This window comes from Saimiri boliviensis, chromosome 5, assembly GCF_048565385.1.
Source record: "Saimiri boliviensis isolate mSaiBol1 chromosome 5, mSaiBol1.pri, whole genome shotgun sequence".
NCBI lineage: Eukaryota > Metazoa > Chordata > Mammalia > Primates > Cebidae > Saimiri > Saimiri boliviensis.
The window spans coordinates 123,850,963-123,878,876 of NC_133453.1; the positions used below are offsets into that span (position 1 = coordinate 123,850,963).

Below are 27,914 nucleotides of genomic sequence, written 5' to 3' on the forward strand. Positions count from 1 at the left end.
AAAAAAGAAAAAGGAGTGGCATGAGAAGGCAAAGCCAGCGGAAAAGGAGGCGGCCTGGGTGTGGGAGCCACGGCGGTTCCACTGTGGGAAAGGAGAGATGGGACGATGCGGAGCAGCTGTGCTGCCATGGGCGCCACGACTCTGCTTAGAATGGGGGACAAGGCACTGGCTGGCAAGTCAGGAGATCCTGGGGCTGACGCTTTCCCTGCCGCTAACTAAGTTTGTAAGCCTTTGTCTCTTCCACAAAAGTGGGTGAGTTGGGTCAGATGTTATCCAGTGTGACTGCCAGCTCTAAAAGTCTTTAATGCCAAGCCATTGAGTCATTCCTGTAGGGCTTACCTGTGTGACACAGTAAACATTGCTGAGTACTTTATATAGAAACAGGGCAAAAAGGTTAATATAACACCTGTGCCCACATCCAGGGTGGGACCATGTCATAAACAGTCCCATTGCTCCAGTAATCAGAGAATAACTCATTTTGTACAAAGCATTTATGATATGCCAGGCAATGTTCTGGATACTTTCCATTGATTTAATCTCTTTGTGAAATAGATTAGCAAAATGAATTAGCAGAAAAACAAGTGCCAGCTGGGCACTACTGTTCTAATTAGAGAGAGGAGGAAACTGAGGCACAGAGAGGTTAAGTAATTTGCACCAGGTTTTATAGCTAACAAGTGAAGGAGCCAGAATTTCAACCCGGGGAAGCCGGCTCCAGAAGCCACGCTGTGCGGCTGCTGTGGGGTGCTATGGTTTAAATGTCCCCTCCAAAACAGATGTTGTGATTTAGTTGCCATTGTAGCAGAGTAAAGTGGGGCCTTTAAAAACTGGTAGATCATGAGGGCACTGCCCTCGTGAAGGGATTAATGCTGTTATCCTGGGAATGGGTGAGTAATTGAGAGTTATTGAGGGTTCCTGATTGAAAGGATGTGTTCAGCCCACTTCCCTCTTGGTCTCCCATGGTTTTCTACCATGTTCTGACTCAGCAAGCACCACAGTCTTAGACTTCTCAGCCTCCAGCACCATAAGCCAAATAAACTTGTATTTTTATAAATAACCTAGTCTGTGTGGTACTGTTATAGCAGAAAAATGGACTAGTGTGGGGGGATGTGGTATTCACATGTTGTCTGTCTCCATTGATGGGCAGCAACCTTGTCTGTCTTTTTAGCTATTGTATTCATACTGCTTAGCCCACGGTAGGCTCTCAGGACGTTATTGTTGAATGGCTAGATGGATAGTTGGGTGGGTAAGTGAATGGATAGATGGATAGATGGATGAGTGGGTGGATGGATGGGTTGAGGGATGGGTAGATGGAGGAAATAAACAAGGTCTTCAGGACACTTACAGCCTAATGAGGAAACAGACCCACACTAATGTCAGTGAGTTGCGGGCAGGGAGGGGCTTAGTCCTATCCAGGGCATCAGAAAAGGCTTCCTTGAGGCGATGGTGGCTGAAGTGAGCCTTGAACGATGTGCAGAATTTGGGAGAATGGAGTGGGAAAGACATTGCCAGCGGGGCTGCATAGGCTAACTGCAGCATCGTTGGCAGCAGTCAGCATTCCCAGAGGCTAGAGGACAGGGCAGGAGCTGCTGGGGATGGGGCAAGGTCGGGAAAAGCCTTCCTTGGGAATGCATTTGGGCTTGCTCCTGAGAGCAGTGGAGTGCCTGAAAGGTGCATGGCTTGGGCACATTTGGTTTTCAGATGGTCTTTTCTGCCTGCAGTGTGAAAAGGAGGGAACAGGAGCAAGCCTGGCACAGGAGGTGGGGTGGTGGGGGGTGAGGGGAGGCCAGCGCAGTGGTCCCCGTGGGAGAGCAGGGGAGCTTGAAGTGGAGGGGGTATGGAGAGGTGGCTGAGGAGCGCAAGGGAAGGATGACACTTAATTTTGGTCTTGCAGAGTTCAGGACCTCCCAGGGTTGCTGACGTGTCGCCCAGGTGTTCCTCTGTGAGTGCAAAGCTGTGCTGAGCCTGAGAGGGGCAGGGCGGAGCCCTGTGGTTTAGGTGTTGTCAGCACTGATAGTGGTTAAGGTCAGGAGACCAGATGATACCATCCTAAAGAGTGTTACCCTGGAAGAGTCACTTCTTGGAAAATGCCTGCATTTACAGGCTGAGCCAAAGAGAACCTATGGCCAGAGAGGCCTGGCCCCACCTGAGCAGAGCAGGGCCGTGGGTTTTACGGGACAGGTCATCTTGACCATCGTGATGGCACTGGAGCCCTTACAGTGTGTCTGGTTCATTTGTGAGCACTCAGGTAGTTCTGACTCATGATACAAATCCAGTGAAGTGTTACCCCATTTTACAGATGAATAAACTGAGGCATGGAGGGGGCAAAACCAATAATTATCTGAGGTCACATGCGTCACATGACCAGAGAGCACTGGGGAGCCAAGGCTTTCTTTGTTTTTACTGCTTGTGTTAATTTGGAAATCTCTGAGGACCTTTGCGAATCCCACTGAGTGAATCAGAAGCTCAGAAGGGACGGAAGGTATTGGGGCTGTCTTGACAGAGGAAGAAGGGTCAGGTTCGTTTTGTTTTTTAACACTTTTTGTGTGTGTGTGTGGAGAAGGGGCGGATAGACAAGGTCACACTGTGTTGCCCAGGCTGGTCTCAAACTCCTAGCCTCAAGTGATCTTCCTGCCTTGACCTCCCATAGTGTTAGGATTACGCTAACTGCACCTGGCCCTGTTTTGCTTTTTTCAAGGGTGATTGAATTGCTCAAAGGCTTAGAGAGCCTCTTCCGAGATTTTAGAGATACAGGCTGGAGTGGGCCTGGGGGTGTGGGGACAGATGTGAGACAGGCCCTCCTAGAGGAGGCGGGGAGAGCACCACAGGGAAGCAGAGCTGTTTCCAAATTGGAGTGGTGATGGGATGACGCCACCGACGTGGAATACCCAGAATAGGTGAACCCACAGAGATAGGAAGCAGATTAGTGTTGGTAGGGGCGGGGGGATGGGAAGAATGCTTGATGGACTTGGGTTTTTTGGGTTTTTTTTGGGAGGGGGGATGATATAAATATTTTGGAACTGGATAGAGGTGACGGTCGCACAACATGGTGAATATACTCAATGCCACTAAGTTTGTGTACTGTTAAAGGTTGATTCCATGTCATGTGGATTTTGTTAATACTTCAATCTGGAAAAACACTCTGGAGGGCAGAAGTGGGCAGGGAGTGAAGGGGGTTGTATCTCTGGCCCCTGCTTGCTTCCTGTTTTGGAACAGCTTCGTTTTCATGATCTTCCCAACTCCTGACATGTTCTTGTTTACTAGGATGTAGTGGCTCTGTGAGCCGAAAGCGTGCTCCGAGCATCCTGGGTGCCTGGGAAGCATTGGCATGAATGAAGGAATGGTTGAGTGGATGGATGTGGAACATCAGGCAGGCACCTGGAAATAGAGGGATGGAAGGGTGGTGCTGGACTGGAATGGTTGGCTGATGATAAAGGGAGCTGGATCTGGCTGAAGACAAGAAAAATCCTAGTTAGTATTTTGGAAGACCTGCAGAAGTAGTGAGTGTGCAGTAACACGGTAACAATGTTTATATGGTTACTGTGTATTTGTTTAATCTTTCTGGTACTATTGAACTGCCTGAATGCAGAAGAGAAGGCAGACTATGAAATGAAGGCACCGTTTGCTGTTGCAGTATGAGGATTTTGCTGGGTAATTACTACAGTGGGAAGACAGGGATGTGGGGGAAAAGAAGATACTGTAATAAGTTCAGGGAGGTGAGGGAATTTAGGAGGAAAAGGCTGTGCAGGGAGAGAAAATGGAAAGAAGTGATTCTGGGATGCTCAGGGAGGAAGAGCAGGTCATCAGCCTTGGGAGAGAGGCCAGGACAGCACACCAGGACAAGGTGGGTCAGGGATGTGTGGTGAACGTGAAGCTGCCTGGGCTCCAGGCACCCACTGTGTTGCATCTAGGGCACTGGATTAGTTTGTTCTCACACTGCTCTAAAGAAATACTTGAGACTGAGTAATTTATAAAGAAAAGAGGTTTAATTGGCTTACAGTTTCACAGGCTGTAAGGAAGCATGATGCTGGCCATCTGCTCGGCTTCTGGGGAGGTACAAGGAAACTCACAATCATGGCAGAAGGTGAAGAAAAGACTGCAGTTCCCATGGCCAGAGCAGGGAGAAGAGTGAGTGAGGCGGTATCTCACAATAGCGAACTCACTATCAGGAGAATAGCACCTAGCGGATGGTGTTAACCCATTCATGAGAACTCAGCCCCTGTGATTCAGTTAGCTCCCACCAGGCCCCCACATCCAACACTGCGGATTACAATTCTATGTGTGATTTGGGCAGGGACACAGCTCCAAACCATATCACACACTAAGTTCCAACAGTTGGTGCTCAGGATAATCCTTTGGGGAATGGGAAGAAAATGTAAAAGCTTTAATTTATGTATATTTTCTTCCATACAAAGTAAGGTCTTCAGTTTTACTCATATTTATAAGTTGGCAGCAGAATATGTTTTTAATTTTAAAATAAGTCATGTATATTAGGGATGCATGCTCATTTTTGACTGATGAGCTATGGGACCAAAATCATTCTGGAAGGTCCTTGCTTGGATGAGGTCCTTGGGAGTGATGATGTCATGATGTGGGAAATGGCTCTTAAGGCTTGTTGAAACAGATGCCCTGTGTTCTGACAAACAAGAGGTCTCTTCCAGTACAGACGGCCATGACATCACTCTGGTCTGCTTGGTTCTTTCCAAATCCATTCTGCTGTGCAGACCACCTTTTAAAAGTGATCACAAACCATTTGTTGAATACTCACTTGTGGAACTTGAATCCTCACCAACGCCACTATTTTCTGGAATCCATTCCAACCCCTACCTTGGTCTTTTGGAAAATTTGGCTGTTTGTTCTTTCCTCCCCGCTCCTCTCTGACTTCTTGGATATGCACTGATGTTTTCCCCTTCCTTCCAAGGAATTAGAACCAAAGTAAGTTGTGTGTGTGTGTTTTGTTTTTTAGAGGACCTGATATGCAATTTTCCTGAGCCTTGACATTTGAACTGAAAATAACTAACCAGATCCGAGGAGTGAGGGGCAGGAAAAAGAGTGAGGCCCTGAGGCAGGTTTGACCTGCCTTCTAATTCTGACTCTGCTGGTTATAGCTGTGTGCCTCTGGGCACGTTGCTTAACCTCTCTGATTTCCACTTTCGTTTTAAAGTTGAGGAGGTGATAATCTATCTGGTGAGGCTGTGGGAAAAATTAAGAGAGTTAATGACACATGTGGAAGTCCCTTAAACTTGCTAGGACTTAATAACTGCCAGTTCTGTCTCCTTCCTAACACCTATCTGCCAATCCCTGTCCCTTCACCTCACTCCCATACATCCTGCTGGAAAACAAAGTTGAGAACAAAATGTGCGTTGCTGAGACTTCCTGTTAAGACTGTAAGTGTCCTTGATTTGAGTTAGCCTGGTCTTTTCCTTGTGATCTCCCTTTTGTGGGCTCTTTCCTCATCTTAAAAAAAAAAATTTTTTTTTGAGATGGAATCTCACTCTGTCATCCAGGCTGTAGTGCAGTGGCGAGATCTTGGCTCACTGCAACTTCCACCTTCTAGGTTCAAGTGGTTCTTCTGCCTCGGCCTCCCCAGTAGCTGGGACTACAGGCGTGTGCCACCATGCCTGGCAAATTTTTGGTATTTTTAGTAGAGATGGGGTTTCACCATGTTAGCCAGGATGGTCTTGATCTCCTGACCTTGTGATCTGCCCACCTCGACCCCCCCAAGTGCTGGGATTCCAGGCATGAGCCACCATGCCCGGCCTCTTGCAGTCTTTGTTCTGCTTTAAGGAGAGTTTTGGGCATTCTTACTTAGTGTGGTGTTTGTCTGATGTTGAAATAACTCATTCATTATGAGCCTCCCCACCCCTATTAAATTCCTTAATGAGGACTGATTTCACAGGAGGCAAAAAAAAAAAAAAAAAATGCCATTATATCTCCCCCTACCCCATTGCAAGTAAAGGAAATGAGTTTTCAGAATCAAAATGTTTGACTAGGCCAGCTTTGGTGGCTCACGCCTGTAATCCCATCACATTGGGAGGCCCAGATGGGAGGATTTCGTGAGGCCAAGAGTTCCAGACCAGCCTGGGCAACATAGTGAGACCTTGTCTCTACAAAAAAATACAGAAATTAGCCAGATGTAATGACATGAGCTTGTAGTGCTAGCTACTCAGGAGGCTGAGGTAGTAGTGTCTTTTAAGACCGGGAGGTCAAGGCTACAGTGAGCTATGATAGGACCACTGTGTTAAGTGCACTCTGAATGAAGAGACCACCTAAACAAGCTTTATGTGAGCAACAGGGCTGTTTATTCACTCCTTGGTTAGCAGGCTGAATCTGAAAAGAGAATCAGCAGAGGCTGGTGGGATAGGAGCTGGTTTTATAGGTTGGTGGGGTAGGTAGTGGAAAGTTACAGTTTAGGGCGTTTTTTGCAAGCCAGGCTGGGGGTGTCACAGGGTCCAATGTCACAAGGTTGACTTATCAGTTGAGGCAGGAACAAGGTTGAATGTCGCAAGGTCGGTTAATCAGGCACTGCAGGAGGTATCTGTTCTTCTCCTTTTGCAGTTTCTCTGTTACCTTAGACTTTCTGGCTCCAGGAGGCCATCTGGAGGTGTACACGTGGGTCACCGTGGCTTGACGATGGTGTACTCCATAGTGCAGTCAATTCAAGGAACCTTGCACACTGCATTCCAGCCTGTGCAACAGAGCAGAACCCTATTTCAAAAACAAAACGTTTGATTAGGCTTATTTGAAATGCCTTCTGGTAGTTAGGGAATGAGAAATGTATAGTTTGAAGATAATGCTGGCCTGGGGAACCTCTCTAACTTGTGTGCTGCTTTACATAGGCCAGCGCTTCCTGCATCACGGGGTACCCGCATTGGCAGCTGGGTTTCTTCCAGCTTTGGGGACTGGCCACTGCTCTTCCACAGCCATGTGCCTGCATGCTGGGTCTGGGGATGCCATTCTCTTCTGCGTTTCATTGGAGTGTTGTATTACTTCATGAATGGAAGGAATTTAAAAAGTCTCTCTGAAGTCATTTGAAAAGTGTGGCTATGAAGAAAAGTAGGCCTTGGAGTTTCTTAGCTTAGTTTGTTGCAAGGATAAGTGGGTGTGGTAGTCCCTTTCCACCCAAAGAAAATGTTGTATTATTTAGTTTTAAAAATCCCTTTTAATTTACAACTGGAATTTCAACACGGATGTTAATGTAGTTTGGGCTCTTGCCCTCTCTCACTCTCTTTTTTCCTGAGAAAGTGATTTTGTACCATCAGGCTGTTACGAAGTTCTTAGTCATTTTGTTTCTTTATTAGTAAAATGGGATAATGGTACAGCATGGATGTAAGCATTTGAGTACTCTGATTTGGGAAGAGAACCCGGTGCTGTAATGAAAGTCTAATAGTTGCCGAGTACATAGTAAATGCTATTTCAAATTTAGATGAAAGAAAAAACATGTTCAGGGTCTATGCAGGCAGAGTGTAGCTCTATATGAAAAGGAACCTACTGATTAAACACTTAGAAAGTTTCAAAAAGCCCCCTTTTAAATCCCAAGATACTGGCATTCATGTGATGGATGTGTTGAGGCAGATAACACAGTCGAGTCTTTTTAGTGGAAGAAACACAGATCTTTTCACACGAAGTGGTACTTGAAAAATATTGCCATAATTAAAATATACACTGTAGTTAGTTATCAGAAAATGCACATTTTTTGTGTGTCTTGAATGAGCCTTAGAGTTAGTGACCAGAAAAAAAAAAAAAAAAAAAAGGGGAAATAAAAAAAAGGAAGAGCCTCTAATGGAGATTAGCATGTGATTGAAGTTGTTTTTGTTTTTTCTTTTCCTCTGTCTGAGGTCTTACACCCGGTAATAGAACCAGTGTCTGGACGAGCAAGTCCTGTGACCCTGTTCACGGATGGCACCCTGCCCTCCTCCTTCCACCTCTATGCCAGGAAGGCTGTAAGCTTGGATGGGAAAAAAGTATACCCTGAGTTCTAACTGAAATTTGACATTTTCTTTCATTGTGAATATAGGCAACACACCAAAGTAGTATTAGAAGTACCTTGACCTTTGTCATCGGTAAGTCCATATCACATTCAGTTGTTGCAGAGATCTCTAAATATTTTTTACATTCATCACTGCTTCAAAATGATGGTAGATAATAAAGCCATTTTTAGATCTTGTTACTTGGTGTATTAATAAAGAAGCACTCATATCGTATCACGGTGGAAAAATACTATGACATCTAAATAATCTTTGGTGTTTAATTTTATGCATTTAAAGACATTTTGAGGAAACATCCGCGGGCTTCATCAGATAGCTGGTAGAGTCCAGAGCATACCAAAGTTAAGACCCCTGTTCTGTCTTCTGTCCCCTCTGGTCTAAATTTTATATTGGCTGATAATGCAGAGGTCCTCAACCCTTGCTGCCCATTGGAATCGTTTGGGCGTGTTTTAAGAATTCCAGCACTTTAGCCATACCCCAGACCAATGAACTGCAGATCTCAGGATTGGGCCCTGGTGACTGCACTTGATTCCAGGGGATTCCAGTGTGCAGTGAAAAGTTGAGAACCATTGGTCTAAGTGTTAATACAGACCAGACTTCCTCCCTCTCTTCTTCCTTTCTGATTCTTTAGATAAGAAATTAAGTTTCGTGCTTATGATAGAAAATTTAAACTGTACAGAAGAGCATGGCTCGCTCACCTTTCCAGAAACAAATATTGTTGACAAGTTTTGTGCATAAACCATCATTGTAGACATACACATATCTAGACATTATCCATGATGAGATTATACTGTACATGTTATACACATAGACACACTGTACACAGTTCTTCACTTCTCTTGTAGAGAGCTTTCTGAGCTAGCAGTTATTCCTTAAAATTAAAGTTCTCTTTCTTTAGTGGTTTTTTTTTTTTTTTTTTGGAGTCTCTGTTGCTCTGGCTGGAGTGCAGTGGCGCAGTCTCGGCTCACTGCAACTTTTGCCTCAAGGCTTCAAGCAATTCTCCTGTTTCAGCCTGCTGAGTAGCTGGGATTACAGGAGCCTACCACAATGCCTGGCTCATTTTTGTTTTTGTACTTTTAGAAGAGGCTGTGTGTCACCTTGTTGGTCATGCTGATCTCAAACTCCTGACCTCAGGTGATCTGCCCACTTTGGCCTCCCAAAGTGCTGGGATTACAGGTGTGAGCCACCATGCCTGGCCTGGTGTTTTTGATTTGCTTGGGGAGACTTATCCCTCTAGGCTCAATTCAGGAGTAACTTGGAGACTGTGGTTACTATTTCTTCCTTTTAAGAAATAGTGCACTGAAAAGGAAAGAACAGCGTTGAGGTCACGCCCAGGCAAGTTGCATATTCATCTGTGAATCTTTTTACTCATCTGTTAGATGGAGATAAAGAAAGCTTCCTTACCGGACTGTTGTGCAATGTACAAGATCAGTGACAGGCAGCTGTTACCATTATCTTCCTTGTGGATTCTACTCCCCAGAGAAGAGAAAATGTTTTATAGGTCCCTTAGAGGTTTTTCTACTTGCAAGCAGGTGGTAGAAAGCAAGGATGATTAAAAAAACAAAATCCCCATGCACCTACTACAGACAGAGTTTAGAGGCTCTACACCCATACCTGGGATTGCCATAGTTATCTGGTTGGATTTGGAGTTGGGTTCAAGGCCACACAGATGTTGGCTTTGTCAGCTCTTCTGTATTAACTTAGTACTTACACCAGGTTAATAAAGTCTTGGAAATGCCCCCACGTGCTTATAGACCCACATCTGTGCATTTCATCTCTTTTGCAGAAGCAATCATGTTGAAAATGAGAGTCAGTATCAGAGTTTCTGGCAGGAAACAATTCACCTCAGATGGTTTGAATGAAGACTAATTATAGAGGTTGAGGGATCCACCAAGACACTGACAACAGTGGAAAAGCCCTGTCACCTCTAGGGCTGAAGGGTCTGGGGAGGAAGTAGAGTTACGGGAGTGCAGTGAGATCTGGAACTGTGGAAGAGGAGACAAAGAAGAATGTCACCCAAAGATGTGGCACCCAATGAGAGATTGAGCCAGAAATACCCGGACCTCTCTCTTCCTTCCTCCAGTTCCCACTGGGTGCCTGGTTGGCTGAACCAATGCGAAGCCAGCAGGCAGGGGAGCCAGGTGTGTACAGGAGTTAGCTGGTTGGAGGGTGAGAATGGGTGGGGGTGGGGGTTGGGCAAGATAATCACCAGGTAACAGGCGGGGAGGCTGTCAGATGTCAGCAGTGTGAGGCTCCTGGCAGAGTACTGAGCACTTAGGTGCTGGATGTAAATGCTCCTTTCCCTGGCCTCATGGCATCTTGATGGTTGTGTGTTTACCTCTATCTTAAAGAAGCATCAGCAAGGCCATTGAGGCAGAGAGAGAAGGAGGAATACTGAAAAGCAAACCCTCTGGATCATGATGCTATATTTTCCTGAGCTCTGGCTCTCCTGGTGTCCAGCAGAGAAGTTCTCTATGTTAATTGTCCCCTGGTTTCTGCTCCCCATGCCCAGAAGTGGTATAATTCACAGTCCCTGGGTGCCCCTGGGCAGGCAAGACAGCCACGACGACACCAGCCGAGGAGATGTTATTAATAATTGGGAGACCCCCTCCCTTGCTTCTTCTGACACCTGTGCCTGGAGATTTCCACTTCTCCTCTGTGGTAGGTAGAAGACCACGCTGGTGCTGGATTTGCTTCATCAGCTGCTCTGTAGGTTGGGCCTCTCAGAGCTTAAGAGAAGAGTGGCTACCTCCATAATTTGAGCCTTTCAGTGTATTTAAAAAGTAAGAAAATACATAACCCAGGGTTATAAACGTCATAGACAGTTTTAAATATTTACGTTTAAGAACTGGATGCTTTTCAACACAAGGAAGCATAATAGAATATAGTCATGCTTTTCACAAGATAATGGGAGTTGCAAAAACATGGAGACATAGCACATATCGGTCGATAAGCATGTGGGGACATTTCCAAGAGTTTATAAACCTGGTATAAATACTAAGTTAATAAGAACTGACAAGGCTCATTCAATATCTGTGTGGCCTTGAACCCAACTCCAAATCCAACCAGACCCCCATTATAGGTGGTGTGGCCTGGTAATGAATATATGTTCAAAGTTATGTGACGAATGTCCTCTGCTTTCAGCGCCATTGTTCGGTTCTCTGAGGCTCCAGAACTCCATTGGGAGAGACTATCAGAAGTCTGAATCTGAGGCTGTTGTGATTTGGGCTGGTGCCAAATCTACACCCCACCCCTGCATGTTCTGTACACTGGGATTCCCCTTGCCTCTAGGCCTTCTCAGTCCCAGGTTTGGAAAGGCTCAAGGTTGGGGCATGCCTGAATTTTGCATAATTATGTGGCCTGTAGGGCATGAGTGACTGAGGTCCCACTCACCACCAAGGGACCTCACTCATGCATGCCCTATGGGACCCGCTCACCACCGTGGGACCTTCAGTTCTTCTTTCTTTTTCCAAATGTTGCACTGCTAGTCTTCCCCAAAGGAAATGAAGTAAATGTAAAATCAATGTCTTTTAAAGTTTTTAAAAAATAATGAACTATCTGTTGAAAAATTTGGGAAGCCAGAGACTTGACTGATGAACATGGTAACTATGTTTGTCTCCAAGTTACGTGCACATGTGATTGAGTTTATCTTCTTAGTTTTAAAAGTATGAATCGTTCTCTGACTTTAGCTGCAGGTCAGCAGTACATTAATGAAATAGAGCAACGCTTTGGCAACCTCAGTGGCGTAAGAAAGCCTGAAGGAGCTTGTTAAAAAGGGAAATCTCTAGGCATCCGCTTTCCAGGCATAGAGTTACCACCACCACCCCCCGCCGCTGTTTTTTTTTTTGGGACGAAGTCTTGCTCTGTGGCACAGACTGGAGTGCAGTGGTGTGATCTTGGCTCACTGCAACCTCCATCTCCTGGGTGCAAGCAATTCTCCTGCCTAAGCCTCTGAGTAGCTGGGACTAAAGTCATGCGCTGCCATGCCTGGCAATTTTTTTCATATTTTTAGTAGAAACAGGCCTTTCACCATGTTGGTCAGACTGGTCTCAAACTCCTGACCTTAAATGATCTGCCTACCTCAGCCTCCCAGAGTGCTAGGATTACTGGCCTGAGGCATCATGCTGGGCCAGAGTCCACATTTTTAATCAAGACCCCAAGCAGTAAAATAACTTACAGAGGCTGGGCGCGGTGGCTCAAGCCTGTAATCCCAGCACTTTCGGAGGCTGAGGCGGGTGGATCACGAGGTCAAGAGATCAAGACCATCCTGGTCAACATGGTGAAACCCCGTCTCTACTAAAAATCCAAAAACTTAGCTGGGCATGGTGGCACGTGCCTGTAATCCCAGCTACTCAGGAGGCTGAGGCAGGAGAATTGCCTGAACCCAGGAGACGGAGGTTGCGGTGAGCCGAGATCGCGCCATTGCACTCCAGCCTGGGCAACAAGAGTGTAACTCCGTCTCAAAAAAAAAAAAGAAACAAGTTACAGAACACTGGAAACTGGGAATATTGATCCCCTTAATCCCTTTTTAAAGTGCAGAGGCTTAATCAGGAGACCCTTGGTCATCTTTTCTTTTTTTATTGTTAAATTGGAATTGTAAAATTCCTCCCAGATCTTCTCCTGACCACCTGTTTTGACCCCTGTACTTGAGGCCTCCTGTCATTGGCAGGACGAACGCACAAGAAGTGATTTCCCCGGAGAGGGTTCTTGGTGTCACATGGTGGGAGATGCTCTCTTGTTTAAAAACAAAGAATTAAAACCCTCCATTGCACTTGGTGGTCTCCCTGAAGAGGCTGGAAACGTAATCCAGTGCTGTCTGTTTGTTTCCAGCCCGTGTTGTTATTAATCCGGTTACAAATGATAATGCTTTTCCTTTACAGGCTTGCCGTCTCGGAGGAGTCTTCTGTATTGCCTGCTAGACCCTGCTGGGTGATTAAGCCACTCACTCAGCATCTTACAGGCCACTCGAGGACTATTTCCTTAAAGCAGGCAACTGACTATACTTCTCGAGTGGCGTTCACTGAGTGACATATTAACTCTTGCTTCTGGTTCCTTGGGAAGAGAAGGCCTTAATGCTCTGGGGGCTGAGACCCAGAGACATGGGCTTCTTCACTCCATCCTCCCCCTCCTTTCCCTCATCATTAGAAGCTTCTCAGCCCCTTCCATAGGGGCAGGAGCAGGGATGTTGCTGTTTGTTCTTATGCCCTATTTAATTTTTTTTATCCTATGGAAAGAAATACCGAGAGCCCTGCGAAACAAGAGGTACTTAATTTCATACTTCTATAAATAAGAGTCATAGCGTTTTTCACCCACCAGCTGTTATTAATAATTTCAATTTATAGTACATAGACTTTGTGACCAATTAAGGCAGCAAGTAAGGAGGAGGAATACGGGAGAAATGGAATATAGGTCGGGGAACGGATGGCACACAGGAGAGAGCTTCAGAGGGGCACTTGGCCCTCTCCACCCATCTCAGATGAAGTCTTTCAAAACTCTGAAATGCGTGTGGATGTTTTCGCCACTGTTGCAACACGAGAGGCTGCGACTTATTTAAGGAAGTGGCTCTGCTCCTCCCTCCTCTTCCTGGTCTCTGTCCTTCTCCAGATCCTGCCAGGCTCCACCCCTGGCCTGTCTGTGCTGTGTCCAGACATGCAGGTCAGAGGGCACAGGCAAGCCCCGTTTTGCAGAAGTCCTGATTAGACCCGTCACAGGAGACGAGAAACCCAGTGGTTCCAGCAGTCCAGGTGTCCCCATTGCCGGCACAGAGCTGTCCGTGGCTTCGATTCTTGGGCTGTGTATGCTGGTGGTAAGCCTCCGTTATCTTCCCAACACCTTTTTTATTTGAAGTCAGAGGACAGGGACCACACCCCTGAGACTCTAAATCTCATCCAAGGAAGTGGCCTCTCTAAGACCCGTACCATTTTACCAAGCCATAAGTGGGGGTTTTCTAGAAGTACAAGCCATCCTGATGACTGTGCTGTCAGACTCTCCCTAATGAGCTGTGAGGCGATCAAATTAATTTAAAAGAAACTCTGCTTGTTAAAATTCAAGCTGGAAGCATCTTTTTATATCTGAGTTTGAATCTGGTCAGTGTTCATCAGGGCACCCTCATGAGGTATCTCCGCCATCTGTGACCTCTCCTGGAAGATAATGATATCCATTCTAAACAAAGAACAGACTTTATCTGTAATGCTAATGCTTAGGAATAGCAGTGGCTCAGTGACTGCCCTGTGTTTTGGGTTGGTCCTGCAGAAGAGGGAGAAATCTCCTTGGCGCTTCTTTGCATTGTCTGATGGCGGGTGGAGGGGCTGGTTTAGGATGCGCACACTTTGCTCGTGGTCAGCAGTTTGGAACGTGTGAAGCAGTCCCTAGGAGAGTGCACTCTTTCCCTGCCACAGAATTTCTGTGTCATGGACATCTCTGCTGCCACCACCCTGGCCCAGGCTCCTGCCGTTTCTGGCCTGGAAGATGCCTCAGCCTCTGCTTCCATTCTCACTCCCCTGTCTGCACGGTATCCACACTGAGCTTTTGAAAATAAAAAGCAGATCATCGAGGTCCGTCTGCTTCTCTGTTCTCCTGCAGAATGACAAAGTAGTTCAGGGCTCGGTTTCTGAAGTTGGTCTGATTATCTTCCAGTCCTTAGCTAGGTCTGACTTGGAGCAGCTTAACTGAATTGTGTCCTCATCTGTAAAGTGGCATACTGATAGGAGCATGCTGATGGAATGTTGTAAGGATTACCTTTCTTTTTTGAGATGAGTCTCACTCTGTTGCCAGGCTGGAGTGCAGTGGCGTGATCTTGGCTCACTGCAACCTCCCCAGGGATCAAGTGATTCTCCTGCCTCAACTTTCCCAATAGCTGGGACTACAGGTGCGTGCCACCACATCTGGCTAATTTTTGTATTTTTAATAGAGACAGGATTTCACCATGTTGTCCAGGATATTCTCGATCTCTTGACCTCATGAGCCACCTTCCTTGGCCTTCCAAAGTGCTCGGATTACAGGTATCAACCACTGCGCCCAGCCAGGATTACCGTTTACTATGGAGTACTTAGAACAGGGCCTGGCACATAGTAAGTACTGAAAAAAATGTTGGTTGTTATTTTTATTGTCAGTATTCTAAAATTCAGTGCCATCCTTTTTAAGCTTAGATGCCAACACAGACTTTTGGTCACACCCTTGGCTCAGGTGGTATCTCCAGCAGCTTCATTTTCAGCTGTCCTCCTGCCTCCCTCTGTTTCTAGCTACACTGGCTCTTGCAGGATCTCCAAAGTACCATGCTGTCTTCGGCTCCAGGGCCTTTGCACATGCTTTTCTTCTACTAAGAAAGTTTACTTCCTTCCCTCTTTTCCTGGCCAACTCCTGCCTCTACCTATCTTTACTTAATTGTCCCTTCCTTCCGCAGGGAGGTCTCTCTGAACTCCTGAGCCGAGAACAGATCCCCATCATTCTCTGCTGCCCTTTTGCCGTGCTTTTCTTTCATAGTAGTTGCAATGGTTTGTAATTCTGTGTTCATTCGTAGGCTTGCTTGATTGGTATCTTCAAGCTCTCCTACGCTTTGTGCTCCAGAAAGCCTAGAACGTCCGGCAGCACATAGCACAAGCCTGGCCTCTGCTGCTCCCTAACTGTGAAATGAATGAATTCTCCTCTTCCAGATCAGCTGGTGTGCTTCTCCATGGCCCCTAGTCGACGCATAAGGTCCTGTTTATTTGCATACAGAGACCCTTCCAAATACATTTCTAGGTCACAGGTTCTCAAACTGTAGTGTGCATCGAAAACACCTGGAGTGGATCATGGAGTGCCAATAAGGAAATGAAGGCTAGAAGAAAAGTGAAAAACATGGCTTGTTATGGGCCGTCTAGGTAAGTTTGTCCAGGTCTCTGTCTGCTTGCCCTGTGTAGTTCTTCTTAGTTCTTCTATGTAGGTTGTTAACAGCTCCTGCTGCCTCTTTTGCTGCCCAGGTGGTAAAATCCAGGGGCTAGAAAGGACTGAGCTACAGGATCCCCCAGGAGAGGAATGTTTTAAGAGTTCCTTCTAGAGGCCCAAAGTAAGGATCTCTGTGGTTTGGTTGTAGCTAACCCCCTTTAGAGTAGTTGGTGGCTGCTCCTCCTGCCACTCATTCCTCTAGACATGCTCCTTGTAAGGCACTCTTCAGTTGGCTCCCTGTGTCCCTGTTCACTGATGAGAGCCACAAGAGAGCTCTTAGTTTAACCAGTTGCCTTGGAATAAGTAGGCAGTTTTGAGGACTGTGATCCCCTCCCTCCACATCACAGTCACCACGATATTCCTCATGGGTTTCAGGGGCCTTTGCACTGGCCCTGAGCGACTCCTTGTCTCTCTGTGTCATGGAGGGATATGGTGGTGTGGCCAGAGTGCAGCTGGGCCTTTGGACTTGGACACATATCCAGGTTGGATACAGTGAGCCTTCTGGTAGCTAGCTTCTTGTCAGGGTTTCTTGTATTATGAAATGGGAATGATGATATCTAGGCAAGCTTGTGGTGTAGGGATTAAGCAGAGCCTCCAGATAGGGAGGAACCAAAATCATAATCTAAGCCTTGCGAGTTTTTGCCATTTTATTATTAACATAAGCAGGTGATTGATTCTTACTAAGCCTCAGCATCCTCCTTCGTATCAGGATTAGAATGGTACTTACTTCGGAGGGTTCTTGGGAAGATAAAACACTTATGAAAACAGATAAAATCTGTAGTTAATAGTATCATACCAATGTTAATTTCTTTGTTTTGACAGACATATCATGGTTTTGTAATATGTTAACTTTAGAGGAAGCTGGTCAAAGAGCATACAGGAACTCTGTATCATCTTTGCAACTTTTCTGCAAATTTAAAATGATTCCACAATGAAAGCTTATTTTTTAAAAAAGCTTGTGAAACATTTGCAAGGTTCTTGGGGGTTTAGTAAGCCCTTAGTGTATGATGACCCTTACTAGTATTACTAACAAAATCATGGTTACTACTATTGATACTTTGAAGAGTTATTATAACCAATGTGTTGCCGTCTAGCTCCCTGGTTCCCAACCTTTTTGGCACGAGGGACTGGCTTCATGGAAGACAATTTTTCCATGGACTGGTAGGTGTAGGGGACGGCAGTTTTGGGATGATTCAAGTATGTTACATCTATTGTGCACTTGATTTCTGTTATTATTACATCATAATATATAAAATATATAATGAAATAATTATACAACTCACCATAATGTAGAATGAGTAGGAGCCCTGAGCTTGTTTTCCTGCAACTAGATCGTCTCATCTGGGGGTGATGGGAGGGGAGACAGTGACAGATCATCAGGCATTAGATTCTCATAAGGGGCGCATAGCTTAGATCTCCCACATGCGAAATTCCCAATTGAATGTCATGGCTGATCTGCCAGTAGGCGGTGCTCAGGCGGTAATGTGAGCAGTGGGGTACAGTTCAGTGCGGTACAGTTCTGAACACAGACAAAGCTTTGCACACCTGCCTGCCACTCACCTCCTGCTGTGCAGCCCAGTTCCTAACAGCCATGGACCAGGATTCATACTGGTTCATGGCCTGGGGGTTGGGGACCCCTAGTCTAGCTGACCACTCTGTAAGTGGAATATTAATTTCCTATGGCTGCTGTAACAAATCACCACAAATTTAGTGGTTTAAAACAACACACATTTGTTCTCTTACAGTTTGGGAGGTCAAAACTCCAAAGTACGTCTCACTGGGTCAAGATCAAGGTGCTGGCAGGATCCCATCCCCTCTGGAGGTTGTTTCCTTGCCTTTCCAGCTTCTAGAGGTGACCCTGTGTTCCTTGGCTCATGGCCTCTCCATCTTCAAAGCTGGTCATCAAATCATTCTTGACTTCTGCATCTATTGTCACATTTGCCTCCCTGCCTACCAAATTCTTGTTCAGTTGACTGTGTCCCCTCTCCCCCCAACAGCTTTCATTATGTTTCCTTTGAAGATCACTGGTCTGTATTCTACTCATAATATAGAGTATGTGTGTGTGTGAAAGAGAGAAAGAAAGAGACAGAGACAGAGACAGAGGGGAGGGTCTCTGTATTCCCAGTGGTGTCTTGTAAAAGGGGAGGAGGAGACCTGTTGTTTAACTTCTTTGGGTGGAGGTTAGGCCCACTGTGCAGAGAGCAACTTTGCTCTACAGCCCATTTCCTCAGAAGCCAGTGCTCTATGTAGGTGGGTGCCACAAGGCTCTATCCTAGGCGTCCCCAAACTACGGCCCCCAAGGGCCGCATGCAGCCCCCTGTGGCCATTTATCCGGCCCCCCGCTGCACTTCAGGAAGGGGCACCTCTTTCATTGGTGGTCAGTGAGAGGAGCACAGTATGTGGCAGCCCTCCAACGGTCTGAGGGACAGTGAACTGGCCCCCTGTGTAAAAAGTTTGGGAACGCCTGCTCTAGACTCTTGCTTGGTTCTTGGCAGGTGTGTGACAGCTGTATGAGGCACAGCTGGATCGTGATACTGAGTGTCCTTATGGCACTGAGCTCTGACCCTTCAGTTGCAGGCTTGATACCTGGGGCCACTCAGTATGGTGACACCAACTGTCTCTTGGTTAACAAATCGCTCTCATGTAGTCACTATTGAGCTTGAAGAACGATTATTCCTGCTCCTTATGAACATAGGTTGGGGGTTATAGATGAGCTAGAGGGCCACCTAGATCCCGATGGAGCCATATTCCTTGGTGCATTGTTCAAAGCTCTCACAAGTTGGGCTTCACTTTTCTAGCCTTCTTCTGCACAGGTCTTCTTGTTTCTGCAAACATAAGCCACTGTCATGGGATCCTTAGAGTATTGCTTTGCCTGGGGGAAACCTCTGTGTCCGGCGACACCTTCTGCCTGAGCATTGCTTGCACCTGTTGGGCTTGTTCTGCCCACTGGGCCCGGCAAGCTGCATTCAGCTTATGCTCCCAACTCAGATCCCACACGTGCGAAGGGTGATCCAGGCATGGAGTGGCGAGGGGTGTGTGGGCAAATGAGTGCGGGCTCTGGCCACTGTTCACAGCCAGGCATGCTGGCTGCTGCAGCAGAGCAGGCAGCTCCAGGTGCCAGCACAGGTGCTGGCTCTGTGTGAGGCTGCAGCTAGACCAGATATACTGCATGCAGCTTCTTCTGTGGCCACCTGCACGAGGGGAATCTGGTGGTGCCCTGAAGCTTGGAGATGCCAGGAACTACAGAGCCCCAAAGAGGGTGTCACAACTGGGCATGGTGGCTCACACCTGTAATTCCAGCACTTTGGGAGGCTGAGGCAGGCAGAACACCTGAGATCAGGAGTTGGAGACCAGCCTGACCAACATGGAGAAACTCCGTCTCTACCAAAAATACAAAATTAGTCGGGTATGGTGGTTCGTGCCTGTAATTCCAGCTACTTGGGAAGCTGAGGCAGGAGAATCACTTGAACCCAGGAGGAGGAGGTTGCGGTGAGCCCAGATCGTGCCATTGCACTCTAGCCTGGGCAACGAGAGCAAAACTCCATCTCAAAAAAAAAAAAAAAGAGGGTGTCACAGCTTTGGCTTGGGGAGCCCCGCAGATCTGGGCTCCTGAAAGGGCCGCAGCTCTTCTCTCCTCATAGCTCACAATGTGGCAAGCAGGGCAGAGGTGTGCCCTCCTCTTTTAGTCCTGCCTTTTGGCAGGTCCTGAGTTCTTGTCCTGAGGAAGAATGAGGTATACGGACAACTGGAGGGTGAGCAAGGCAGAGAGGAGCTTCACCGAGCAGCAGTACAGTTCTCAGAATACTTGAAGTGGTAGCTCCTGTCCACAGGCAGCGTGTCCCCTGAGTCTGTTCAGCTCTCAGCTGAGTGGAGACCCACAGTGGGTAGCTCATCTCTGCAGGCAGGTTGTCCTGATATCTGCCTGAGTCTGGCTGAGTCCAGGGTTTCTATGGGCTTCCGAAGGAAGGAAGTATGTGCCGATTGGTCCATAGGTGGCTGTGAGCAGGCTGGAAAAACCACCGTAAGTTCTCAGTCTGGTAGGTGGAATTGGCAGCCTGGCCTCTAGGCCTCAGGCTGTCCCTGGCCTGAAGGTGGGGGTTTTAGCAGGGACCCACTTGTTTTCGCCTGGGAGCCTGTCTGCCTCCTTCTGCTGTCCATGGTGCCCAGACTGTTTGTGCCAGGGGGCACCAGCAGGCCCATACTGAGTTGCTCTGACCCCCTCTAAGTCCCCACTTGGCTTTCCTCCTCTGTTTGTTGGTGTCTAATGTCTGGAGGAGGCTGAGGCAGCAGAGGGCTGGCATGTCAGCATTTCCCCAAGGGTGCTCCTATGTGTCCAGGTTTCAGTAGTGCCTGGGACTTGGGCTCAATTTGGCTCTGAAATTAGAGTGGGTGCTGGGTGCAGAGAAAGGCCAGGCAGCAAGAGCAGGCCCTTCCAAGCCTGTGGGGGCTGGGGGGCTAACTGGGCTCTCAAGAGTGCAGGGATGCCCAGGTCTGCAGCTGTGGCTGGGTGGCTGCAGCTGCACCCAGAAGGCCTGGGCTCCTGCCCCACCAACTTGGAAGCGGGCGGGGCTGTTTCCTGTTCCGGGCTCTGTTGCTTCTGTGGAGTGCATGGCCCTGCCTGCGTCTCCCCTGCTGCAGCAGCGGCTGCTCCAGATGGGACCCCCCACTGCCATCACTATTAATGTCTCCCCAAATGGGCCCTACACCAAAAGATTTTAGGGTTTTATTCTTCCCCTTCCCCTTTATCTGCCCTTCACTGTCTGAATCTGGGCTGTCTCAGGTGATAACCAGCAGGTACAGGTGGCTACTGAGCACTTGAAATGCAGTGAATCTGAATCGAGGTAGACTGTAAATGTAAAATACACACCAAATCCTTAGTATGAAGAAAAGAATGTAAACTATTTCATAAGTGTTTCAATATTGATTACATGTTTTACATGGTATATTTTGTATATATTAGACTAAATAAAATACATTTTAAACATTAATTTTACCTGTTTCTGTTTACCTTTTATGTGGCTGCCAGAACATTTAAAATGACATACGTGGCTTGCATTACATTTCTTCTGGAGAACACTGGTCTAAATTCTCTCTCTCTCTCTCTCTCTCTCTCTCTCTGTGTGTGTGTGTGTGTGTGTGTGTGCGTGTGTGTGTGTGTGTTATGGGGCCCTGTATTCCCAACATAGTGTCCTGTTAAAGGCCCCAGGATTCATCCATTCCTTTCCTTCTCCCTTCCCTTCCTCCCTTTTTTCTTCCCTCCTCTTTGCTTGCAATACGTCTGCTAAGTGAATCTCTGGAAGTGAGAATGTTAAAACATTTGAACCCCGACAAAATTACTCAGACAGAGGTTTCTAGTGCTTTATACCGGCCAAAAGAGTTAAGACAGTTGTGTTTTCTCTGATTTCAAGTCAATAGTAAGCATCTGTAGAGGAGTTTTTATAGAGTATTTGTACTTTCACATGATCTAATTTTACTATCTTCCTAAGAAACCAGTTGAGGCTGGGCATGGTGGCTCACGCCTGTAATCCCAGCACTTTGGGAGGCCGAGGAGGGCGGATCACTTGAGGCCAGGAGTTCGAGACCAGCCTGACCAACATGGTGAAAACCTGTATCTACTAAAAATTAGCTGGGTATGGTGGCACAGCCTGTAGTCCCAGCTACTTGGGATGCTGAGGCAGGAGAATTGCATAACAACCGCCCCCGACCCCCCCGCCCCACCTCAGGAGGTGGAGGTTGCAGTGAACCGAGATCACACCACTGCACTCCAGCCTGGATGACAAATTGAGACTGTCTCAAAAACAAAACAAAAACAGCAACAGCAACAACAGAAAACAGTTTCCTACTGGAAAGGCCTTGCCTCAATAGTGGGGGTGTGATACAGATCCTAGAAGTTAAGCACTAATTTAGCTCCTCTTCTCTCCTTACTCGCTAGGAGATTCGGTTGCTGGGGTGGCATATCTCTTTAAAAGTTCCCTATTGGATTCTAACATCATTTTCCCAAATGCTTTGAAACTGAGTGCTCTGCAGAAGGGTGGTGGTGCCATGGATCCGAAACTGCATCAGAGTCCTTTGGGGATCGAAAATGCAGATTCCTCAGCTTGCTGCTGCTGTGTTTTCCTAGGAAGGGGGATGGGTTTACATCAGACAAGTCAATCAGCATATTTTCCTGACTGGTGTGGTGGTTGAGTCTGGGGTAAGTGGTAATACGGTTTCCACTTTTGTAAAATGCAGCCTGGCTCGCCCGAGCTGCTTGTGAGGGATGCGAAAGCTGGGTGCAGCTGTTGGTGTAGATTAAGGATCGGGTGCTGGTGTTGTGCGAACATATCTGGTCCTCCACTTCTCCCCCCAGCACCTGATTCTGGTTTGTTGGCGGTAAGGGGTCATTGTTTCTTCCAGGGGTCAGCAAAAGGACAAAGGGTGGAGAGTGGCTACAGGTGTAAGTGCTGTGTAAGATTTACATCCTGGCTTCACCTGTCAGCTGTGACTTTGTGCAGGTTGCTTTAAGTCTCTGTGCTTCAGTTCCTTCATCTGCAAGTGGAGATAAGGGTAGCTCCTAAAAGATGTTGTGGGGAAAGTTGCATGCAGTTTTTCGGAAGCATCTGGCCGGCTGGTAGGCATTGGATAATGGTCCAGCAGCTCTGTTGTGATCATTAGTGTTATCTGATACTTCTGGTGAACTTCAGGCTACGATCTGCCCGGAGGATCTGAGCAGACTTAATAGTTTTAGCAAAGAACACCTGTGAGCTCCTAGGCGGGCTCCAGCCTGAAGAAATGAGGACAGCTGGAGGTGGTACAAGGAGATGAAGAAGCCTGGAGGCAGGGAGGCCACCTGCAGTATTTGGGAGTGGTCAAGGGTTTGCAGCCCTTTACAGGATATCTAAGCCCTCGTGAAGGACAGCCTCTCTCACCATGTATTCCAATAAGGCTTCCTCAGCCTGCATCAGGAGCGAATGATCCTGTGGAGCCGGAGCCAGGCCAGTACATTGCCAAGACTGTGGGCCCCAGCCTTGGGGGCTGGGTTGGGCCTTGGAGCAACAGGAAGGAAGTGAAGTCATTTTTCAGATTTGTGTAATCAGACCGTTGCCTAGAAGACATATTTCTGGTGGGAACCATGTTACCTGGTTACTCATTTAACTTCTGAATGCTGGCCTCTTGCTCTCATTTTGTCTCCCCTCCTGCAGGGCCTCCCAGGGCCCTGGACTCTGGCTGGCAGGAGGCAGAAGCCTGGACCCCTGGGAAGCAAGGATCAGGAGCTCAGGACTGTCTTCTGCTCTGACTTCCCCTTGGAGTTTTCAAGAACTCCCAGTGTGGTTTGGAAGAGTAGTTTATTTTTCTTTCTAATAATGTTGTGATATTGGCTGGGGGGTTTTTCATTAAGCTGTCATATTTTATCTGCTTGTTTGCATATCCAGTTCAATCTGTGGATTTTTCTCTTAGTACTTTGGGCTCTCGTTTTGTTAGAATAGTTTCATAGATTATTTTTTTAAATAATAGTATCGGTGTTTTTATTTCCAGAAGGGCCTTGCTAAACATGTGTAAAATGTGAATATTTGGAGATTGGTGAAGTGGTAATTGGTGAAGAGGATATACATGCTTGGCTAGGTGAGGTGGCTCACACCTGTAATCCCAATATTTTGGGAGGTTGAGATGGGTGGAACACGTGAGGTCAGGAGTTTGAGACCAGTTTGAGACCAGTCTAGCCAACATGGTGAAACCCTGGCTCTCCTTTAAAAAAAAAAACAGCAACAAAAAAATGGGCATGGTGGTGCAAGCCTGTAATTCCAGCTACTTGGGAGGCTGAGGCAAGAGAATTGCTTGAATCCAGGAGGCAGAGGTGGCAGTGAGCTGAGATCACACAACTACACTCCAGCCTGGGTGACAGAGCTGGACTCCATCTCAAGAAAAAAAAAAGGAGAGAATACACATGCTCCCCTTAAATAAATGGGTCTCCTTGCAGCTCTCCATGTAATTTTCTTGTACTCATGGTGTTAGGACTTTTTGCTGAAGACTGGCGGTTGTCATTTGAAATGCTAGGCCTCGTTCAGGGACTTCCCTTAAACAATGTGACCAGAAGGAGATGGCAGTGAGGCCAGCGGGGAGAGCAAGGGTGTGGTTTTCTTTTATAGTTGTTAGGGATTTAAGGGAGTTAAAACCACTCAGCACCAGTAATTGAGCCGCTGACTATGTACTGGGAACTTTAGGTATATTCTCCCGTTTAGTCCTTAGACCAGGCATCCCCAGACTTTTTACACAGGGGGCCAGTTCACTGTCCCTCACACCGCTGGAGGGCCGCCACATACTGTGCTCTTCTCACTGACCACCAATGAAAGAGGTGCCCCTTCCTAAAGTGTGGCGGGGGACCGGATAAATGCGGGCCGGGCCGTAGTTTGGGGACGCCTGCCTTAGACTAATCATTTGAGGTTATCAATCTCCTTTTACCATTGAAGGTAATACAGCTGAGTGATGAGTGACTTCCCTGAGTTCCCACAGGATCTGAACACAGTTGGGATTTCATTGCAGGTTCGTTCTATCCTCCTGACCATGTTATTTCTGCTGTGTTACATTGCCCTCTTAAGGAAACTTACTAATATTAGGAGGAGGGATGAAGATAACATGTATGGAATACCTGCTGTGGACCAGACATGATGCTAAGTGCTTCGCCGTTTTCTCTTTAACCCCAGTGACCTGTGGGGTAGGTGCTGTTATTACTGCAATTTCACAGAAGATGAAGCTCAGGTTTAGAGACATTAAGTGCCTTGCAAACTGTGTATTGAAGTGGGATGACCTTAGTGGTCTGAGAATCTGCTGTTGGAATAATGAACTCAGGAGCATGAATAGAAACTGTATTTAGTGGATTGTCAAATATTTGTGGAGTGTCGGTTTTGCTGAAGATTCTGTGTCTGAAATACTCCTTAGAGACGCTGAGAAGTGTAAGACGTGCCTGGCTCTTGAGGAGTTGACAGTCTGGTTAGGAGAGTTACCACACCCAGGAGGGAAAGTTTCCCGGAGATGTTTGAGTTATGCAATGGAAAGTTTGGTTTGTAAGGGGGATGCATTGGGAGCAGGGAAGATAACCTGACTACGATGTGGAGAGAAGGTCGATTTCTTAAGCAGCCCTTCCTGATTCTGGAGGACCTTGGAGGCCAAGGTTTGATCTTAGAGATGTTGGTACCTAAGACACCTTAGTGAAGTCGGAAGGTCCTTCTTGAGTAAGTGGGGGCTAGAGTGTGGGTGTTGTGGACAGTTCACCTGGCAGGTGTGCAGGATGAAATCAGGGGAGGGTCATGGGGCTGGAGAAAGGCCCAGCTGGTCCGAGAGCTGCCTGTAAACTGCTGAGTAGGAGACAGTTAAGACAGGGACTCTTGTCAGGGTTGGTAATTCAACTAGCTGTGCTTCTTAAGCAAAGGTGAGTAATGCTGAGAAGAGGCAGACATCTTAACTGATGGGATTGAGTTGAATGCTCAGAGGAGAGAGGTACATTTGTCCAGGACTGGATGATTGTCAGAAGCTCTAAGAGGAACTTGTTAGTTTATTTTCCCCCACTCAGCACCCAGATGGATGAATTCATTTGCATTCGTCATTAGAAAATTCTCCACTTTGATTTCCTGTCTTAACTCTGTACAGTTCCCATTTATTACCTTGACATTGTACTAAGAGGGACCCAGGTCTGACCTGTATAGCAGCTTGAGTCAGGGGCTATCAAAGGGGTTGCCAAAATCACTAAAGGAGTTGGCAACAGAAGAAGTGGCATTATGGCTTGGATTCACTTCTTTATAGACCAATGTCTGCAGCCATGAAGGCTGGCTTGTCTTGGGTGTGGAATTCAGTTTTAGTGGCTGAATGCACAGAGAGCAGGAAGAGGAGAGAAGAAATGCAGTGTGCAGGGACCTGCAGGTGGTAACAGTTGAAGTTCACATCAGTGATCTTGCCTATTGACCACTCTGCGTGCCTCACGCTGGCTGTTTTAACCCAGCAGTAATCAATACTGTATTCTGGGGTTCTTCCCCAAATTGGAGCTACCCCCAGAATTTCTCAGGTTTTTAATTCCTGAACATCTTTTAAATTAAAACTCTAGGTCAATTGTCCCCAGGGGAACTGAGGCTCTCTTTTCTAGCCTGCTGTCATTGTCAGCAAAAGCTCGTCTACTTGCTAATTATTCCAACTTTTAGTGAAACAATTCAGTGAGTGGTCAGTAGGAAATAAAATGATTTGAGAGTTGGTTTTCCACCATTGTCCTCTTTAATAGAAAGAAGAGACCAAATTGGGGGACCTCATCTTGCCGAGGAAGAATTGGAGAGGTTAATCTCAGTGGAGAGAGCCTTGATGAGGACGTGCCTCAGAGATACGCCCGTGTGGGTGGTTCTGCTTGTCTGTGGGGCTTGTGCTTGGGTGCTTCCCGAGGTGCAGGGGCTTACTATGATTTTCTCTCAGTGCCTCTCATTTCTGACACTTTCTCTCCTATGAGATCAGTCCACTTGTTAGTTAGTATGCTAGATTAATAAGTATGCCAAATGACTTAACTCCTACAGGAATGTTATTCCTTCAAAGATGAGATCTGCTGAGGCAAGAGGATCACTTGAGTCTAGAAGGTTGAGGTTATTCTGTTCTATAATTGTGCCTGTGAATAGCCACTGTGCTCCAGCCTGGGCAACGTAGTGACATCTGTCTCAAAAAAAAAAAAAACAAAAAACCAAAATACACATAAGCATGGCCATACGTAGCCTGACAATCCCTTAATTCTGTGGTAAGGAGGCTGTGTCCTCCAGCATGGTATTGGTAGGATGTAAGATGAAAGGATGCTGCCCTGAGATACCCGTGCACCAGGGCTGTGTGGTAGAACTTTTGTGGTGATAGAAATGTTCTGTATCTGTGCTGTCTGGTATGGTAGCCATTCGTCACAATTGGCTTTTGAGCACTTAAAATATGGCTAGAGCATCTGAGGAATGAAATTTTAAAATTTTCTTTACGTTGAAATAACCACATGTAGTTAAGTGGCTACCGTATTGGACAGCACTGCTCTAGCTGATGGCCAGAGATGACTGATTGTTTAGCCATAGAGCTGGGATGTAAGTCCTAGTGGGGCAGGCTCATTTGAGAGTGGAGATTTAAGACATAGGATACTCTAATGGGCATTAGAAAATTTAATATATTGCCTGGGATTGTACTATTCTATATTTCATGTTGGAATTCAAAGATGACTTCGGTGAGTTGGAGCTGGAAGTAGGAAGGGAAGTTTTTTTTTAGAGGAAGATGGCGTGCTCATAGCATTCAGGTCGTCTAAGAAAAAGTACCTAGGGAGCCAGAAATGTTCTGTAACTTGTGTTCCTAGCCAGAAATGTTCTGTGACTTGTGATATGGAAGACTCCAGGCTTGGGAGGCTGGCAGATTTGTGTTAAGATGGGGATCAACTCTGCAAGATATTTAGCTTTCTGAGCCTCAGTTTCTGCTCCTGTAGGATACGGAAAGTAGTACCTCAAAGACGTGCAGTTTTGTTTGATAACTTGCGTGAGGCTCCTCGCGTCTCGGCACATAGCAGGTTCTCACTATCAGCAATATGAAGGGGAATAGGACTGCCATGTAGACACAAAGATCCCTGATGATCTAAAATTGCATAAGACTGGGTTCTTGCTCTTTTCCTTCATAGCCTCTGATGAGGGCGACTCATCTGTTCACACGTATTGAGCCAAGAGAGCTGAGATGATCGCAGAGACGGTTGAGAGAAGACAAGGAGAAAGGTGTGAAGAGGCTGAGTGATACACAGAGGGACCCTTGGAAATGTAAGAATTACAGTGTGATAAATAAATCCATGTCTCTGGTCAACAGGGCACAAGTTTATTCATGCATAGTGCAGTCTTCAGAACTCTGGCGTTCATTCTCTTCCCCTCCCTGAGGAGTATTAACTGGAGTTTACAGCTTAAACACTCTGGGTTTCTGGGCATTTATTTAAGTGGCACTTTGGACACTTTCTATAGCCAGTTCAATGATCATTAACTTATCTGGGCTGTT

At 46.7% G+C, this 27,914-nt stretch overlaps 1 protein-coding gene across 9 annotated transcripts in view; it reads left to right on the forward strand.

Moving 5' to 3' along the window:
* Positions 1 to 27,914, forward strand: part of MGAT5 (alpha-1,6-mannosylglycoprotein 6-beta-N-acetylglucosaminyltransferase) — a 325,037-nt gene that overhangs the window by 19,407 nt on the left and 277,716 nt on the right. For 3 of the 9 annotated variants that reach the window (XM_074399900.1, XM_039479867.2, XM_010342147.3), the window contains one exon: positions 27,553 to 27,685. The exons of 4 other annotated variants lie outside the window; for them this stretch is intronic. The gene's annotated coding sequence lies outside the window, so the exon portion shown is untranslated. Of the gene's footprint in view, positions 1 to 3,008; positions 13,792 to 17,002; positions 27,686 to 27,914 lie in introns of those variants that run through there. 2 more of the 9 variants (XM_074399904.1, XM_074399899.1) reach the window with 2 other exon arrangements.